Below are 6,551 nucleotides of genomic sequence, written 5' to 3' on the forward strand. Positions count from 1 at the left end.
AACATTTCCTGGTACAATATAATCCAAACAACTTCCCATATCTTCCCAGTTTATTTATTTATTTATTTTTTAAGGAACATTACTACGAAAGCCTCTGCGTTAAAAATAGGAATGTGACGTCGTGTGTTGTGCTAACAATCTTGACCGACCGAAATTAGCAGTAGACATCCAGAAAGAGTCAACAAAGCTAAATAGGTTAAAACAAGTGACTGCCGGTCCTGTCCTAGAGATGTCTCCCACAGAATTTGCATATCTAATCCAATAAAAATCGATCTGGCTGAAGTCAGATTAAGACTGTGTGATTTCACAAGGTACCAAATGATCCTAATGAAATTGCGGCTGTATTTTTATAGGCGGTTTATTTACACGTGTTCATGTGTCAATGTCAGACTGCAGAATGAAGCTCTGCTAATGACCTGAGATTAAAGAAAATGACTACGTTCCGCTCGCGTCATCAATCTGTGTAATTAGATTAGATTAGATTAGATTTGATTTGATTCAACTTTATTGTCATTGTGCAAAGTACATGTACAAAGCCAATGAAATGCGGTTCGCATCTAACCAGACGTGTATAGCTATATCACGTAAACAGAAACGTTTTACAAAGTCAGGTTTTTTTGTCCATTTTGTCCATTGAAAATTACAGTTCCCAAACTCCTACACTGACCAGAACTTTCTCGTCTCTCAGAATCATCTGTCTTTGGTGGTGGTGACACTAAATTAAGCTGTCAGTGAGCATAAACCTTGCAATTTATGCAGTAGCCTGATCATTTAAAGCACAAACCAGTGTAGCATTAATATTAGAACGAAATTCTGCAGAATGAACAGGGTTGATTTAAAATCGTTGGACTACACTAATAATCCGGTAGTGGGGGTCATAAACCACTCACATTCTTCCTGTTGAAACAAAGTGTTGTGTATTTCTGTAGTACTTCATTTCGCAACAGACTCTCTACCTAAAAAAGCTTTTAAAAGCGGCGAGTGAAACAGCTCTAAAAAGTGATGACTTGCCCGTAACCTGTTGCTGTTACCGAGCTCCTGCCACTTGCATTATTTATGCCAAAAAATCTATTCAATTGCTTTTTAAAGCTTGCATTATGTTAACAAGGTGAAAAAGTCATGGCGGCCGTGCTCGTCTTGCACAATAAAGAATTGATCCGAGCAAGATGGGCCGCTTTTAACCTTCGGTTTTAAAGCCTCCATTAATGGCCGGTGCAGCACTTTCCTAGCATGCATGAAGCTCTAATGGCACAGTGATGGAGGTAATGTGTACAGCAATGTGTAGCACAGACAACACAAAATCTCTCTCACAGTTTAATCACAAATGGAGTATAAAATTGAGTTTAAAAGAAGCTCCGGGCCACGAGATAACAGGAATTACTGATCGCTGATGTGTTTACGTACTTGTGCAGGTGAGAGGTGAACATCAGATTTCAGATCAGGTTCCTTGACAGAAGACTAATTCTCAGCAGCCAGCTAGAGTTATCAGAAAAGACGAGCCTGCACAGGACTGTGTCCCCGGCACGAAATCCGATTTGTCTCTTACATACCTGAAATTGCTCAAAAACGGTCCACACAGGTTAAGACAAACAAGAGCAAAAGTGAGTCAAATCAATGGCAGTGCATGTACCACTGAGTGAGAACTGAATGTCAATATGCTACAGAGAGCCCGAGTCTTTAGAAAAATGGCAGCCTGTGTCTTGAAAAGCTACAGAGGCAAACTTTGTACTCTGCACACTCCAACATCCCATACTGAGGTAAACGCTTCTTCAGAAGTGCTTTTAAGAGCCACCCGAAAATGAGCTCCTGAAAGTCGATGATGATTTTCAGAAAAGTAGGCAATTTCCAGGCCAATAAGCAAGTGGGATAGAAAACAGCATGCAGTAATAAGTGAAAGCACACTGGTGCTTTTTTATGTTGCAGTTTTCTGCTATTACCTCAAGAAGACTATAAAAAAAAAAGGCATAATCTTAGCAGTGTTCGTATAATCTGCTGTAAAAACATACTTAGTTAAGTTACACCTGCAAGTTCCTCTGAAAATGGATGTATAAAAATAGAGAAAATATGGCAAAAGGTTTCAAACCTTTCATTCATCTTTAATAACCACAGTGGATCCTGTCACAGGCTATACTGGGAATACTGGGTAGAAATATACCCTTGATGGGATTGCCAGTGCATTACTGGGCACCTTATGTACATATATACCCAGGATCGGCATGTTTTTAGGAGGTAAGAGGAAAGCAGAGAAAATTTACATGGACACAAAGAGAAATCATACAGTTTCCCTGAAGTTGGGATTGAACCAAGGACCCTGGAGCTGTGCGGCAGCATCACTACCCACTGCACCACCACCCACTCATGGCAAAGTAGCTTTACTATAAGGAAAGTACTATATACTGATCCACGCATATTAAAACTACATTTAGAAGCAATACAATATATCCCCTTGTGATATTACAAATAATATTCAAAAATGCCAAGTAAACAGTGTGATAGTCCACCTTTTCATTACCATTAAAATTTGGTTCATTAGATGCTAACTCTCTAGACTGACTCCAAATAACTAGAAAAAATAATCAATTAAAAAAAAAAAAAAACAATTACAAGCTAGTTGATTTAAAACAGGAAGGGCGCTATCACCTCACTAATTGAAAATTTGTTTAAACTAATAGCTTTGCTAATTGTAAGGCTAATGTGTTTTTGCAAACATGTTCATCTTGTCAGCAGCAGGAGTTGAAGCCTCCACCAATTCCCACCAATTTATGCATCACTACTGGCCAATCGCTGCAGTGATGTTAGAGTAACACTGTTTTCCAAACATGCTAATTCCTAACTCATAAACAACCCCGGAACAACTTTTTGGACTTTTTTTTTTATATAAGTTTATATAAGTTTAGTTTCGAAATGTTTACACTGAGTGTCTGGAAATTTGTAACCATGTGCACACTCTGTATGAAAAGATGCTAGAGTTAAGTTTAAGATTCAAAGAATTTCTTTTGTAGCTTGTAAATTATCTTCCATTTTGTACCTTAAACTTCATATTAAAATAAAACAAACTCCAACTACTTCATTCTTTCTTGTTCGAATTTCCTATGAGCTCCGAAGTGGTAATGGAGATATTCAAGGACTGATCGATCTCTGGAGATGAAAGCCTTAAAAGTCATGCAAGAACATGAATATCTTCAATGTGTATCCAGCTTCAGTGTTTTATCCACCACCTCACACAGACAGAAGTCCAGCTCTGCGAGTTGGAGCCTGTATATGTGAGAGAACAGTTTCCAGGGGGATGGAGAAGAACAATTAAAGTACGTCTGTCGAAGTCAAGCACCCCCTCTCAGGCTTTTTGCTCATTAATTGGGATTTGGGGAGGCTGAGGGCATCAGGGTTCGAGTGGCTCCCTATGAATGACAGAGACTCTCAGAGGCCTCTTCAGAGCCCGGCCAGAGCAGATGAGTTTCAGACAAAACGTGATCAACAGCATGAGGTCACAGCCAAGAGCCTCTCTCTCCGGCTATCTCTCAGACACACATATATACACTTCAGCAGCGTGAAGGGTGTTTCGAGTAGGAGGGAGAGCTGGGAAACATCAACGGACACGCACACACATGCAAGCGCACACTTCCTCAAAGCCTTAGTCAAGCCGAAGCAATCTGTAGTGTGCTCTAATTTGCTGCGTATATATCTGCGTGGAGTGGAGAGTCAATCTGCCGCTGATGGGAGTTGAATGATGTGGCCATGGTCAAGTCGAGATTGTAGATGTCAGTGGTGGCAAAAACAAAAAAAGCTTGTTATATATATATATATATATATATATATATATATATATATATATATATATATATATATATATATATATATAGATAGATAGATATATAGATAGATAGATAGATAGATAGATAGATAGATAGATATTCTGATTCAAGTGAAGTATATTTTCATCAGTGATCTGAAAAGTCAAGCTAGGATTTCTGTTTCTCCTGATTGCAGCTGTGAAAGAGATGCTGTCATGCAGGTAGAGACACTACTGTGAGATGCGGAGAGATGTGGAAAGGCAGAGTGAGAGAGAGAGAGAGAGAGAGAGAGCTTTGCTAACATCTTCAGAGGCACTAGCTGCAGGTGATGATTACAGAGAGACAACTCCTAGCGAGGAGTTTTAGCTAAGTGTTAAACGACTGAGTTAAATCCCCGCTTCCTCTACACATACACATAACAGAGACGGATAACAGACAGATATCTCAGAGACGACAAAAAGAAATGTAATCTTCTAAAAAGACTCTACATATATATATCTTTTTATATCTAATTATATTGATGGATCGAGTGATCGTGATGCAGTAGAAAAGAGGGGGTTTAATTCATTTCACGGATAATTAGCAGAATGATAGGATTTTAGAACGTAATTCTTTTCTACTGCATTTTTAACGTATGTGTATCTTACTTCGTTATAGACTAAACGGTTTACTCAAAACTCACTCGTAACGGCAATCTAAGGACATTTGTTCAATTCTGTGAATAAACCTTTATGCAAAACACACATTTTTATAGCAGGCGCATAAATTACGCATAAATTCTCGAATCTGATTGGTTGTTTATTTTTTCCATAACAGCACAGCACAGGTTGGATTTCCAGCTGTGAATCACAAATCACTGTGTTTTCTTCAAGCACTTATACGTCTAATACGTCTATTTTTTTTTTATTATTATTAAATCATGTTAATAAGACGATGCTTTCTGTAAGCAGATGTTGATTTAAAACTTTCTCCAATTTAAGTGCTTTCCAGTAGTGAAAAGTAAAGCTGATTCTTTAAGCTCTTGAGACGGTGTGCTTTGGATTTCTCAGTAAAGAGACACGCTGTATTTTCTTTGGCCTTGTTAACTTCAAGAAGAGTAAAAAGAAGAGAAGAAGAAAACAGAGAGAGGCGAATTCTTGTCTGTGTTCATCATAAATAGAGACTGAAGACTGAAACATTCCTAACCAGGAATTAATCCAATAACTTGTTATTCATGTGCATTTATTCTCTAACTGATTTTCATTTGAACAACCACATTGAACTGTGACATGAATTGTGTCTCCTGCAGGCCATTTCTCAGGCTGGACGGTGTTTATGAAGTGTAATTGTGTATGAGCAGAGAGGAGACTGGAGCAGGCTGACATGGCAAGACAATCAAGCCCAGTGTATTTCACTCTCAGTACCAGGCAGCATGCTGCACATAAAGGCTATCTGTCCCTGCAGGGCATCTCTCTGTCAGCCTTCCTAGCTGCTAATTTTGTGACCATACCAGAATACAGAGAGAAAGAAAAGACGGGGGAAAAAAGCCATCTTTCACTCTGTTTCATGCTCACTCTTTCAAGCTCTCCCCCTCTCACAGTGTCTCATGCACGCTGCCATGCTGAGATCGAGAAATCCCCCTCCAGGCGAAATTGACTTCACACGATCACTTCCACGTCTGGTGACTGACATGAGCTCTCTAAAAATATCTCCTTCACTGGCAACGGATTGCTTTCGAGCTGCACCTCCTGTCAGAACACACTCGAATACAGGAAATGTGTATATGTGTGTGTGTGTGTGGTGGGGGAGGAGAGGCAAGAATGAGAGGAGGAACGAAAAAACTGACAGCAGTGGGAGAACAGTGCACCCTCTGAACATGGAGTTATCAAGCAGCACCAAGCAGGGGTTGAGACACAGGATCAGACAAGCCTGAGGCTGCCTTATAGAGTATACACACACACACACACACACACACACCAAAAGGCAAAAACAAAAACCTCTCACTCATGCCTCTGAAATACATACCGAAGAAGGTGGGATTGATGGAAATGATGTGCGTTCAGCAGAAAACTGAGGTTGGAGTTCTCCAAGTTCCCAGACACAACATATCTGACAGTCAGACAAAGCGTAACTGTTACATACTATACACTCGTTCTTCGCTTGTGTCAAGGGAAATGACTCTCCATACCAGGTGGTGGCAGTAGTCTGGATTCATTAGGAAAAGAAGGCCGGGATTGTCCACCTAACCATTATTATTTAATGTGGAACTTATGTGGGACAAAACATTAATGAAGCATATCAACGAAGTTCCTGCATGCTAGTTTGCGTGTTCCTGGTTGTGCGTTGTTTGGAGGATCATACACTACTAAGAATTATGCTAGTGATTAAAGTATTATTAAAAATAAACACACAGTCCTGAAGGTCTTCATCCTGAAGATTTACTGTAAATATAGCTTTAACTCTGATTGGTACAAAACTCTGACACTGGAGACTCCTTCCACAAAACTCACTGTTTATTTATACACAGATCAGGCAAAACATTATGACCACCTGCCTAATATTGTGTTGGTCCCCCTTTTGCTGCCAAAACAGCCCTAAACCCATCATGCACTGTGTATTCTGACACCTTTCTATCAGAACCAGCATTAACTTCTTCAGCAACTTGAGCAACAGTAGCTCGTCTGTTGGATCGGACTACATGGGCCAGCCTTCGCTCCCCACGTGCATCAATGAGCCTTGGCCGGCCATGACCCTGTCGCCTCAAATCCTTACTCTTGCACA

The sequence above is a fragment of the Hemibagrus wyckioides genome, linkage group LG27 (assembly GCF_019097595.1).
Source record: "Hemibagrus wyckioides isolate EC202008001 linkage group LG27, SWU_Hwy_1.0, whole genome shotgun sequence".
NCBI classification, from domain to species: Eukaryota; Metazoa; Chordata; class Actinopteri; order Siluriformes; family Bagridae; genus Hemibagrus; species Hemibagrus wyckioides.